The sequence below is a fragment of the Oryx dammah genome, unplaced genomic scaffold (genome assembly GCF_014754425.2).
Source record: "Oryx dammah isolate SB20612 unplaced genomic scaffold, SCBI_Odam_1.1 HiC_scaffold_3, whole genome shotgun sequence".
In the NCBI taxonomy this organism is placed as follows: domain Eukaryota; kingdom Metazoa; phylum Chordata; class Mammalia; order Artiodactyla; family Bovidae; genus Oryx; species Oryx dammah.
In genome coordinates this window covers 84,941,507-84,955,545 of record NW_024070187.1, presented here as the reverse complement: position 1 = coordinate 84,955,545, position 14,039 = coordinate 84,941,507, and positions in this window count along the sequence as shown.

The following is a 14,039-nucleotide window of genomic DNA, read 5'->3' as shown; positions in this document are numbered from 1 at the left end:
TTGTTGTCAGGGGTTGGGGGCTGTTGGGGGACAGGGGGAGAGGCTAGAAAAAAAGTACAAACTTTTAATTATAAGATGAACAAAGTCTGAGGATCTAAAGTATAGGAGATAACTGTAGTTGGTAAGACTGTACTGAAATTTGCTAAGAGAGTAGAACTTAAGTTTTCTTAAAAAAAAAAAAAAGAAAAAGAAAAAGGATGTGTTAATTAACTAGATGGAGAAGTCTTTTTATAATATATATGTCTACCAAATCACCACAACATACATTTTAATTATCTTGCAATTTTATATGTCAACTATACTTTAATAAAGCTAAAACAATTGGCATTATATTATAAGCATTTTCCTGATATATTTTTAACACATAATGTTTCATTAATTACTCTTAAAATCACAATTTTATCTATTCAATAAAATCTACCTTAAAAAGACAAACTACTTTCCAAAAGGTTGTACTGATCTACAGCAGAATGAGTTACATACAGCACACAGCTGTTTTCAGCCCTCATCATTATGGTTACAGTTTGCCCGAGTGCTCAAAGTGTGGCCCTCAAGCTCAGCAACATTGTCATCGCTTGGAGATTATGAGAAATGCAGACTGTCTGATCCTTTCTTTGCCTCATTGAATCAGGATCTAAATTTTAACAAGATCCTCTGGTGTTTTGAACATTCCTCAAAGTTTGAACTTGCAGAGGTTCAACTTTTAAATTTAAACTTTCTCTTCCAAATGTTTATTGTGCATTTTTGGCTCTTTTTGAATTGTCCGTTTCCATCCTTTGCCTGTTTTAAAATTAGGGCTATTTTCTGAGTTGTTTTGAAGATTCAAAAAACCTGATGGATTTAAAAAGGAACATGAATGAACTATGAAAAAGAGATCTATTGATGTTGAAGTTTAAATCTATCTAGAAGCAAGTGACATGAAAAGGCGATAAGGGGAAAAGGGTTTGAACAAAGGAAAACATTTAAACTGCTCCTTAATTAGGACTCTTAGCATATATATCTCTTTTCTTAGCATTTATCAAATATCCATTCATTCACTCAGTACATTTTCTGACTGTCTCTGTATAGTACGGTGTACCAGTGCTGTGAATCCATGTAACCATAGGAAGTCTGTTTGCTCATCTTGGGGGCATTACAGTCTATTTGGTGCAGTCACATGTATGCAAAATTAACTAATGATAAAAAGTTTCATCGATTATGGTGGATTGAGTGCTAACTATAGGGCTCAGATACTGGACTCATCTGGATATTAGACAGTGGGTAGTGGAAGGAATGGGATGTACATTCATTGAATGCTTACCCTGTACGTGTTCTATCTTATTCAGTTCCCTTGATAACTCTGTAAGGGAGTCAGGACATTTGGATTATAAATCATGCAAAGAGTTGAACAGTGATTGTTTTTGGTGACAAAGCAAATAAAGTTTATTTTGGGGAGAGGGGGACAACTTTTCCTTACATAAGAATTCCAATTAATAAATGTAGAAGGAATGAGGGAAATAGAAAAGTACCATCAGAATGGTGTAGGAATCATTTTTGCAGGCAAGATCCAAAGATGAATGTTAAAATTTTGGTCAGAACTTTAAGGAAAAACAAAATATTTGCATAGCCAAAAATTATCTCCCCCTCAATGCTTATTTTGTCCAAAGAGAAACTGTAAATTTTATAGTGGAAAAATCTAGCAGGTATCACTTAAGTATCACATAAAACATATTGACACCATTTACCTCCTCAGGATGAGCATGTTCACCTCTATGGTATTCTTCCTCAAAATTTATAACTTCAATCCAATTAGGAGAAAACATAATTTTATAAAAAGGCTGCAACAACCTTTTTATACTAAAGGAAAAAGTTTAACTATACCTCTTTATCTTGCTTCAGTCCTCAGCATAGGACTGCAATCCTAACCAGCTTCATGAAAAATAAGAAAAAAAAATAAATGAAGTTAGGTTTTCCTTTTGTAAAGAGTGACCATTTCATTCCAGAATATAAAAGTATTGGCTCTACCGAGCCACTCCTTCACTGTCAGAAGGTCTTTCTGCAAAGCATTGCCCATGTGAGATGAAAATTACATACTATACAGAATCATAGACAGTTCTGAACCTTCTCTTCACAATCAGTAGAGTTTTAAAATCTCGGTCATCGTGTTTCCCAGCCTGCTTATTTTCACTTTGTAATTAAAAAAGAGGATGGAAATAACAGTTATGTGTTTGTATATTATTTTATATCTTGCAAAGGAGTTTTAAATTTATATTTCATCTCAAGCTCACCAACCTTATGAGATAGGCTACTTATTATCAGCAGCCTTGTATTGGGATTTCAAAATATAGACTCTGGGATATTCATTAAGTTCTAAGGATACAGAGCCAGTTATTGGCTGGTACTCTTCTCTGCCTTCCTGAAACTTTCTTACACTCTCTAAAAGTGAAAGTGGAAAGTCAAATTCTCTTGTCCTTGTTGCTGTTGCTCACTCACTTAATTGTGTCCAGCTCTTTGTGACCCCTTGGACTGCAGCACGCCAGGCTTCCTTGTCCTTCACTATCTCCTGAAGTTTGCTCAAACTCATGTTCATTGAGTCGATCATGCCATCCAACCATCTCATCCTCTGTCACCCCCTTCTCCTCCTGATCTCAATCTTTACCAGTGCTGGGGTCTTTTCGAATGAGTTGGCTTTTCCCATTAGGTGGCCAAAGTATTGGAGCTTCAGCTTCAGCATTAGTCCCCCAGTGAATATTCAGGGTTGATTTCCTTTAGGATTGACTTGTTTGATCTCCTTACTGTCCAAGGGACTCTCAAGAGTCTTATCTTGTCTTTACAGGTCAGAAAACAGGGTCATACTCAGGGTAATACTTATGATAATAATAATAACACCCAGCCTTTATTCCATTCTTAAAATATGCTAAAGACTTTGCCAATTATTTTCTAAATATATACTTTCATTAAATCTTTTTTACAGTTTTACAAGGGGATTGAAAAGCAACCATGGAGAGGACTGGCATCTGATTGGATGTAATGGGCAGGAGAAGAGGGAACGTAAAGTGTTATGATGATTATGAACTTTGGTGATGTGGAATATGGTGGGACTACTGATGAAAATAGAGGATGCAAGAAGAGGAACACAAAGGAAGATGATTTCATTTTGAGTATGTTGTATGTACTATCGACCCCACAGTATGTCCCCAGTTTGGCTTCTTTAAAGCACTTAGAATAACTTGTGAACATTAAGCAAAAATTAAATGTGCATTTTATTACAGTGGTTCAGAGACCAAGATTTAATCAGATATGAGAATGCAAGCTCAGAACTCTCAGCAGACTCATCTAGCAGCCACTTGCTTGGCAAGAGGGAAAGCTTTTCTAAGCAAGTTTCTGGAGACTGTGTTACTGCAGCTAGTTTCAATTAGCCTGGTGAGACATTACTTTGAAAAGCAAATCAGACTACAATTACAGTGTGTGGGACAGACTGGGTGTGGAGTAGTTAAATGATTGAAAATTAACCGTGAGAAGCTTGCTGACACAAAGTCTGATTTGAACAGTGATTAAATAAATATGTCTACAGTTATTATAGTACATGGATTTTCCCCCCATTGTAACCCCACAACTATATCCCTTGGAGTGGAGGAGGATGAGGAAAGCACTACATTATTAAGCAATCATACGTCAGCTGATCAAGCATACGCAGCGCCCATAGAATGTGCAGAACAGGTTTTCAGGGCAGAGACAAGTCCTTCAACCCACACAACTCCACAGGTACCAAGGATTCAGTTATCCTCATTAGTTATTCACAGATGACAGACCCTTCATCTCTCATGGAAGTAACAGCTTATATTTCTATATTACTTTATATTCTGTAGGAAAAAAAACCCAAGCCCTTCTCTTGGGACTTAAATCTTTTCCATGGCCTCTAGATTCCTTTTTCTAAGAGGCCCCACTCCTTCTTGTACAAGATTTCAAAAGCCAGTTCATTCTCCACTGGATGCGGTTCATTGAGGGGGGGTCTCATTTCATGGGTGGAGCATCTACCAGCAAGTTCATATCTTCGACACTGCCAAGATGCACCACCTTTTAACTGGTCTTACATTTGGTATTATCCCAAGAAAATCTCTCTTCCCTTCCTATACTTACTTTTTCTTTTCTCCTGAATGCTTCCCCTATTCTCTTACCCTTGGTAGCCATGTCACTATGATGGGAGGGATGAAAGAAAACATACCAAATCATCTCACTGACACTCATTTTCAGGTAGGGAGAAGGAAAAAAAGAATCTCCCCATGATTTGTTGTTGTTCAGTTGCTCAGTGGTGTCCGACTCCGCAACCCCATGGCCTGCAGCATGCCAGGCTTCCCTGTCCTTCACTATCTCCCGAAGTTTGCTCAAACTCATATCCATTGAATTGGCGAAGCCATCCAACCATCTCATCGTCTGTCATCCCCTTCTCCTGCTTTCAATCTTTCCCAGCATCAGTGTTTTTTCCAATGAGTCAGCTCTTTGCATCAGGTGGCCATAGTACGGGCACTTCAGCATTAGTCCTTCCAATGAATATTCAGGATTGATTTCCTTTAGGATTGATTGATTTGATTTCCTTGCTGTCCAAGGATTCTCAAGAGTCTTCTCTAGTACCACAGTTTGAAAGCATCAGTTTTTTGGCACTCAACCTTCTTTATGGTTCAACTCTCACATCCATACATGACTACTAGAAAAACCATAGCTTTGACCATATGGACCTTTGTTGGCAAAGTGATGTCTCTGCTTTTTAATATGCTGTCTAGGTTTGTCGTAGCTTTTCTTCCAAGGAGCAAGCATCTGTTAGTTTTATGGCTGCAGTCACTGTCCTCAGTGATTTTGGAGCCCAATAAAATAAAGAACGCCACTGTTTCCATTTTTTCCCCATCTATTTGCCATGAAGTTGCAGCCTCACTTATCACACAGACAGATCAACAGAGATCATTAAAGATTTCTTACTGTATAAACTCCCTTTCAAATATTAGGAAATTGGTTGTATAAATTATGATTAATTGATAAAATAGAAGATAATTTAGAGACTGAAATTGTTTTAGCAAAATTACAGCAGAAAATACTTATGGTATATATAATAATTAAGTGGAAAAAATATGTTACATAACAGTATATACTGCTGCAGAATAAACTGAACTTTGTCAAAAAATACATAAAATATTCACAGAAAAAAGTGACTAGAAAGTGTTTATCAAAGTGTTAACATTCATAAAATATGGATGATGGAGTCTGAGTGACTAATTTTCTTTCTTATAAATTTTCTTATACTTATAAAAAGTTAAACATTTTTTTCATTTGCTTCTACTTTAAAAAACAGAGTCAGGATAATCAGCTGGTGACTGGCTGACAAACTCCACCAGCTCCAAAGAATAGTGGGTATATTTTTTGTAGACCAGGTATGATAATGTGCTTTGCTTTTTATTTTTAAAAAATTAATTAATTAATCCTGCTGTGCAGCTTGCAGGATTTTAGTTCCCCAGCCAGGGATTGAATTATACATTGCTTTGAAAAAACTAAGACTATATGCAAAGAGATAAAAGCAAAGCTTGAAAACTTTGACAGGGAACAGGAAACTAAATAATATAATGTAGCAGATTTCAAAAAGAGCCAAATAGAAATTCTGGAACTGATAATGTAAATAAAATTAAGAGAACCAATGGATCAGTATAGCAGCAGGTTAGATACAGCTGGAGAAAGAACTCTTGAACTCATAGGTCCAAAGTTTAGAATGTAAGATGACTGTAAACATCCTTAGCAATATGTATTGGCATCCAGGAAGTTGCAGTCAAAAACTGAAGATGCAATTTGCAACGTAAGTATGTCCACAACGCCAGTGAACTCTACCTGGGTGGTAGTAGGAGGGCAATGTGTTTATCTGCACAAAAGTGGTCATATATGTGCTATTTTCTTTCCAGGACTTCTAGTCTATGACTTCTCAAATTGTTCTATTTTCAGTTACATAGGGACACTGAAATAAAATGGTAGGATCTTTGGATTCTAAAAATATTTAGTAGATACTATAAGGGATATAAGTATACTACTTGTTGAGATGTTCTTATATGTAATGTCTTCTTGCAGTTTAAAGGTAAAGGAAGTTTAATTCAAATTAGTTCTTTTAAATTTTACTCTAAAGTAAAAAATTGTTGCAATTATTTGGTCTATGTATTCATCTAAAATCTATTGGAACGTATTTCATGTTGGGTATATAGTTACCTGTTTTAGTTTAACAAATGTAAAGTTTTAATTATATTAATAATTAAAAATTCTGTTTGTTTTTGCTTAGTCTCCTTGAGTTTCCTGAATGTGGCTTCTTACCTCTTAGATTAGATGTCTTTTGGTCTGGTCTGCCAATATTTCCGGCGAAGGCAATGGCACCCCACTCCAGTACTCTTGCCTGGAAAATCTCATGGGCGGAGGAGCCTGGTAGGCTGCAGTCCATGGGGTCTCTAAGAGTCGGACACAACTGAGCGACTTCACTTTCACTTTTCACTTTCATGCATTGAAGGAAATGGCAACCCACTCCAGTGTTCTTGCCTGGAGAATCCCAGGGACGAGGGAGCCTGGTGGGCTCCCGTCTATGGGGTCACACAGAGTCGGACACAAGCGACTTAGCAGCAGCAGCAGCAGCCAATATTTTACTAGGAGGATAGGCCTGCATTAAAAACATAATTTTATATTTTAAATTAGTTACTTTTTCGGCTGTGCTTGGTCTTTGTTGCTGCCAGGGCTTTCTTCTCTAGTTGCAGTGAGTGGGGCCTACCTTCTAGTTCTGTGCATACCTCTCACTAACACGGCTTCTCTTGTGGAGCACAGGCTCTAGGGCATGCGTTCTTCAGTAATTGCGGCTCCAGGGCTCTAGAGCACTGGCTCAAAAGTTGTGGCACAAGGGCTTGGTTGTTTCGCAGCCATGCATTTTTATGGCCCTTTTAGTATGACATTCTTCCTGGTCTGCAGAGGTTTTCCTACCCTAGGGATACTTAGCCAGTTGAAGGATTTATAGAATTTGGTTTCCTTCCTTCCGAGTCACTCCCGTGGTATTACAAGGCATCAGTCCCTTATATATTTACTCACTGTCTGATTTTTCTTAAATTGTCCTTAGTCACCCTTCTTCCTGACTACTTGAGCTATTACTTGGATTTATGGATGGCCATCATATTTGAGACTTAATTTGTTTTTAGAACTACCTTCTCCCACAAAAGGGGCTCTTGCTGACTTTTCCTTGGCTCTGCTGCTGTTGCTAAGTCGCTGCAGTCGTGTCCGACTCTGTGCGACCCCATAGACGGCAGCCCACTAGGCTCCCTGGGATTCTCCAGGCAAGAACACTGGAGTGGGTTGCCATTTCCTTCTCCAACGCATGAAAGTGAAAAGTGAAAGTGAAGTCGCTGAGTCGGGCGACTCAGCGACCCCATGGACTGCAGCCTACCAGGCTCCTCCATCCATGGGATTTTCCAGACAAGAGTACTACTAGCTGGTTCATTACAGTTGTAGTTTTTCTTTCTCACAGCCACTAGAGGGCGATATTTTCTATCTCAGTCATTTCTAGCAAACTACGAATTTGCAAATATTGTGGGCTAATATTTTAAAATACTAGCCAGTAACTTTGGAGATATATTTAAAAATTAATAGACTTAAAATATAAGGTTTAGGTTTACAGAAAAATTGAGCATAAAAGTACAGAAAGTTCCCTTTTATCCCCTTTTCTCTCCCCCACAGTTAATTTTATTGTTAACAGCTTGTACTAGTGTGGTTTATTTGTTACAATTGATGATCCAATAATGAAACATTTTTGTTAACTAAATCTCATAGTTACATTAGGGTTTATCCTTTATGTTGTGTATAATATCGGTCTTGACAAATGATGTGTATCCACCCTCAGTTTCATACACAATAGTTTCATTGCCCTAAAAACCTCTGGTGCTTCATCTGTTCCTCCCTCCTTCCAAAAATGTGGCAGTCGCTGATCATGTTATTGTCGCCACAGTTTTGCCTTTTCAGAAATGTCGTCCAGCTGGAATCGTACAGTGCATATCCTCTGCAGATTGGCTCCTTTTGCTTAGCAGTATGTGTTTAAGACTACTTCCTGACTTTCTATGACTTGATAGCAGAATATTAATTATTTTGTTGTATGTTGTACCACAGTTTGGTTATCCATTCATGTATTGAAGAACATCTTGTTTGCTTCCAACTTTGGTAATTACGAGTAAAGCTGCTGTAGACACTCGTATGCAGATTCTTATGTGAATGTATACGTTTTCAACTCATTTGGGTAAATACTACGGAGTGCAACTGCCGGATCACATGGCTAAAGTATTTTAAGTTTTGTAAGAAACTGCCAAACTGTCTTCCAAAGTGGATATGCCATTTTGCACTTCTACCAGCAATGGATGAGAATTCCTGTTGCTCCACATTCTTAGCAGCAATTATTTTTACCAATGTGCAGGTTTTAACCTTTCTAATAGGTGTTCAGCATTTCATTGTTTCTGAGTTTGCAATTTCATGCTGGCATAAGAGGTTGAGTATTTTTGCCCATATTCCAAATAACTGCCATCTTTATGCCTTTTTTTTTTTTTGATGGGGGGAGGATGTCAGTTTAGATCTTCTGACTTATCAAAAAAATGGGTTATTTTGTTATTGTTGAATTTTATGAATTCTTTGTACATTTTGGAGACCAGTCCTTTATCAGATATACATTTTGCTGAGATTTTCTCCCAGTCTGTGTCTTGTCATTTTACTCTCTTAACACTAGCTTTGATAGAGCAGAAAAATTTAACTTTAATGAAAGTCTCTCTTACTGCTTTTTCTTTCAAGGAGAGTACTTTTGATATTATGTTTAGTTATCACCAAATCTAAAGTCATCTAGGTGGTATTCTTTTGTATACTCTAGGAATCTTTACTTTTGCATTTTACATTTAGGTCTATGAGCCATTTTGATTTAACTTTTGTGAAAGGTCAGTGTCTAGATTCTTTTCTCTCTCTTCATATGACCATGATTTTATATTATTATTTTATGATCTTGTCTTTTCTGTAACACTTTTGATTAAATTTGATTTTTATTTTTGGTAATTTAGAAAGGTTTCTTTTAACTTTATACCTTGTAATGCAAACCCATGTTCCAATCTTATCTCCACCAAATGGTAGCTCCTAGGTGACACTGGAAATGTTACTTATACCAAGCTTTAGATTCTCTGTTTTTCAATAGCGGTGTTACTTTTAACTCTGTGCTTCTTCTTCCATTATATTTAGACCTGCACTGTTCAATATGGTAGCCACTAGCCAAATGTGGTTTTTAAGCACTTGAAAAGTGGCTAGTTAAAATTGAGATGCAAATGGAAATACATATCTAATCCCAAAGATTTAGTAACCAAAAAAAAAGCAAGATACATCATTAATTTTTTGACTGTATGTATGTCAGGCTATAATATATACATATTGGGTTAAGTAAAATATATTATTAAAATTAACTTCACGTTTTTATTTTAATCTTTTTCATGCAGCTACCAGAAAATTTTAAATTACATATGTGATTCATGTTGTATTTCTATTGGAGGGCCCTTCTCTCTGGATTTTGGTATCCATTTACCTTACCATGAGTAAATTAGAGTTCAATTTTCCAAAAATATTTTGCACTTCTTACATAGATTGCTCAGTATATGGTGTTTCCCTTTGCTTTGTACTCCAAGCAGAACTTGTCACCTAGAACAAGGGAGGTGATATTATGAACTTTTTGCTTTCTAGTAAGGACAAAAATAGGATTATTGCAAAAAATAATACACAATATAGGGGAAGGAAGGGCAAACACAATTGAGAAAACTAGTGAGGCAAAGACAGATTAATTATAAAGGTAATAAAATTTAAGTTTAAGCTACAACGCCTTTCACTTACAGGCTCCTTTCAGGGGCCTAAGAGGATGCTAGCAGTGTGTTCACCGGGCCTTATGTTTGTAGCTCTTGCAAATGTAACATATTTAAGCCATAACCAGTGAAGACATCTGTTTGTCTCCACATTAACTTTTCTTTCACCATACATATGTTGTGTCAGTGATGTTGGGATAATCACAGGCATTTTTGAGATCTGCTTCAGAAAGGTTTAAATGTGGAGACACTGAATTTGGATTCAGTAGGGTACATGTATGTAGCTTGTGAAAAAGTTGCTTTGGTTGTTTCATTTGAGAAATGTCTTCGGGAATACTCCTGCCCACCACTGTCTTAATGTACCAAGTGTAGGGACACCAAAGTCAAAGGTGAAAGTTAGCATTGCCATATGAACATGTCTTGCGGTGCTTGGCAGCAGAAGAAGGAGTGATGAAAGAGGAAAAAATTCTGTAATGTTTGAAGCCAGAAGCTAGTCTGTGTAAAATTCTACCAACCAGATAAGGTTTCAGTTTTCACCAATGCCTCCTTTAAAAAGGGAAGCTCTTTTCTGCTAGGAATATATTTGATATTATAGCACATAAAACTATACATGTATCATAGCTTTTTTCTTTCTTGGTGGAAATTGGACAAAATTGATTTTTTTAAACAGAGTTATTGTTTTTGTAGGGCACAAACTATCAGTAAAATAAGCAATGAGAATGTCTGTGTGTAAAGTCATCCACACGTGGCACCATTTTCAATACATATCCAGGGAGAGGATTAAAACTATGAATGCAACATCATCCAAAGTTATTCTCAAAATTTGATGAGGATTCTTGGGGGTTCCTGAGACTGTTCTGACAGGTCAGTGAGGTAAAATTATTTTTATAATAATATAAAGATTTTATTTTCCTTTTTCATTCTCATCCTGTGCAGAGTATGTAGTAGCATTTTCCAGCAGCTAAATATGTGATATTGTGACAGATGAAGATTGAATGCAGAAGCAGGTAAGAGAATCTTAATATCTCTTATTAAGTCAGACATGAAAGAGAGTTCAAAGATAAAACCATTCTTCTCAGAGGATGTGGAGAAAAGGGAACCCTCTTATACTGTTGGTGGGAATACAAGCTAGTACAGCCACTATGGAGAACAGTGTGGAGATTCCTTAAAAAACTGGAAATAGAATTGCCTTATGACCCAGCAATCCCACTGCTGGGCATACACACCGAGGAAACCAGAATTGAAAGACACACGTGTACCCCAGTGTTCATTGCAGCACTGTTTATAATAGCCAGGACATGGAAACAACCTAGATGTCCATCAGCAGACAAATGGATAAGAAAGCTGTGGTACATATACACAATGGAATATTACTCAAATGTATTAGAAAGAATACATTTGAATCAGTTTTAATGAGGTGGATGAAACTGGAGCCTATTATACAGAGTGAAATAAGTCAGAAAGAAAAACACCAATACAGTATACTAATGCATATATATGGAATTTAGAAAGATAGTAACGATAACCCTGAATGTGAGACAGCAGAAGAGACACAGATGTATAGAACAGCCTTTTGGACTCTGTGGGAGAGGGAGAGGGTGGGATGATTTGGGAGAATGGCATGGAAACATGTATATTATCATATGTGAAACAGATTTCCAGTCCAGGTTCAGTGCACGAGACAGGTGCTCAGGGCTGGTGCACTGGGATGACCCAAGGGATGGGATGGGAGGGAGGTGGGAGGGGGGCTCAGGATGGGGAACACATGTACACCCATGGCTGATTCATGTCAACATATGGCAAAACCACTACAATACTGTAAAGTAATTAGCCTCCAATTAAAATAAATCAAGAAAAAAAAGAAGTTGTATGTATCTCTTACTAAGTCAGACATGAAAGAGAGTTCAAAGATAAAACCATTCTTCTCACTAAATGTTGTTAATTAAATTGAGCATTCTCATCAAATTAAAAAGTTATTTTTAATTTAAAAAGGATGTTATTTGTATTAACATGTAATTTACATGTTAATGATATTTTAAAGTGAATTAATAACTAAGCACTTAAAATTTTGTAGTTTTAATTTCTACCATCAAAAACGTTTTCATGATCAAAGTCATGTCCCAATAGGTCCTTATTTAATTTTATTGAAAGCTAAGAACAGGAAACTACCTGAATTGTAAAAGGCCACTGTCATTCTCAGCACCAGATCCAGTATTCGAAATTCTTTGTTTTGTGTCTTGGAGGTTTTCTATAACAGAGCAATTTTCCACAGTGAGATCAGTGGTAGGTGAGACATAGGTTTTCTTCTGCAATGTGGGAAAGGAGTGACAATGAAAGGAGAGGAAGAAAAAAACATGATCTCAGGCAAATCTGTTTTAGTCAAGTCCACACGTGGGAGGTCAAAGTGGAAACTGAGCCCTTAAGTTCATCTGTTTAACTATAGCCTTGGGAAGTTTTTCAGGTTTCCCCAAGAGTAGCATGCCCAGAAGGACATCTGATCTTGGTGGTTTAGCTGGCAATCATATACCTACTCTAATAATTAAAGTACACTGAAGGAGAATAGGGAGAAGATGTGGGGCTGAAAGGACAGGTAACTCTAATCGGTTTGAAGCATACTGAATGTAAACAAAATTAATTTCTACAGTAGTTTGGAGTTCACAGAGCACTTTAATGTACTTTAATTATCATGTTAACATATTTTACAGATAGGAAAAATGAGGCACAGAGAGAATTTTTTTCCACAGAGAATTATCTAGGAAATCTTTGATACACAATTTTAATTAGTACCATACGACACTAATGGCAAAATATTCACTTTTGGAAAGTTGAATCCCAATTTACTTTCATTTGGCTATGAAAACCATAACAATTCATAGTATGTTATTCAGCTCTGCAAATCTGAAATGTTGTGGCTAACAAATCTTTAGCCACCAGTAAAATTTTAACCACCTGGAAAACATAACATGGAATATATTTTGTGGTTGTATATTTAGGTTTTTTCCATACTGATAGGGCTGACTCAAATATAAGGAAAACTTTTGTTGAAGCTATTCATAGCATTCCTATGTGGGTGTTCTACTGTGGTTCATATTAATCCTTCCCACTCTATCCCACTCTGAATGAACTGCAGCAATCTGGGTTATAAATTTAAATCTGATTAAATTTTACATTTTAGGTGTGTGGAGCAAAAGTTTAAAGAGTGGGTACTTTAAAGCTTTTTATTTTATTAATTAAAAAAATTGAAGTATAGTTAATTTACAATGTTGTATTAGTTTCATGTGTACAGCAAAGTGATTCAGCTATTTATATATATCTATATATACAGACATTCTTTTTCAGATTCTTTTCCATTATAAGTTATTATAAGCTTTTGAGTATAGTTCCTTGTGCTATACAGTAGGTCCTTGTTTATCTATTTTATGTATAGTAGTGTATATATGTTAATCCAAAACTCCTAATTTGTTCCCCCCATTATCCCTTTAGTAACTATAAGTTTTTATTTTACGTGAGTCTATTTCTGTCTAGTAAATAAGTTCATTTGTATCTTTAAAATTTTTTTATTTTTTAATTGAAGGGTAATTGCTTTATGGAATTTTGTTGTTTTCTGTCAAACATTTGTATCATTTTTTAAAAAGATTCCACATGTGATATCATATATTTGTCTTTCTGTCTGACTTCACTTAATATGATAATTTCTAGGTCTGTCCATGTTGTTGCAAATGGCATTATTTCATTCTTTTTATGGCTGAGTAGTATTCTATTGTTTATATATACCACATCTCTTTTATCTGTTTATGGACATTTGAATTGCTCCCATGTCTTGCTATTGTAAATAGTGCTGCAGTGAATATTGGGTGCATGCATCTTTTAGGATTATGGTCTTTTCCAGATATATGCCCAGGAATAGGGTTGCCAGATGATATGGTAATTCTAGTTTTAGTTTTTTAAGCAACCTCCATACTGTTCTCCATAGTGGCTGTACCAATTTATATTCCCACCAACAATGTAGGAGGGTTCCCTTTTCTCCACATCCTTTCCAGCACGTTATTATTTGTAGACTTTTTGATGATGGCAATTCTGACTGGTGTGAGGTGATACCTCATTGTAATTTTGATTTGCATTTCTCTAATGATTAGCAACGTTGAGAATCTTTTCATATGCTTTTTGAACATCTGTATGTCT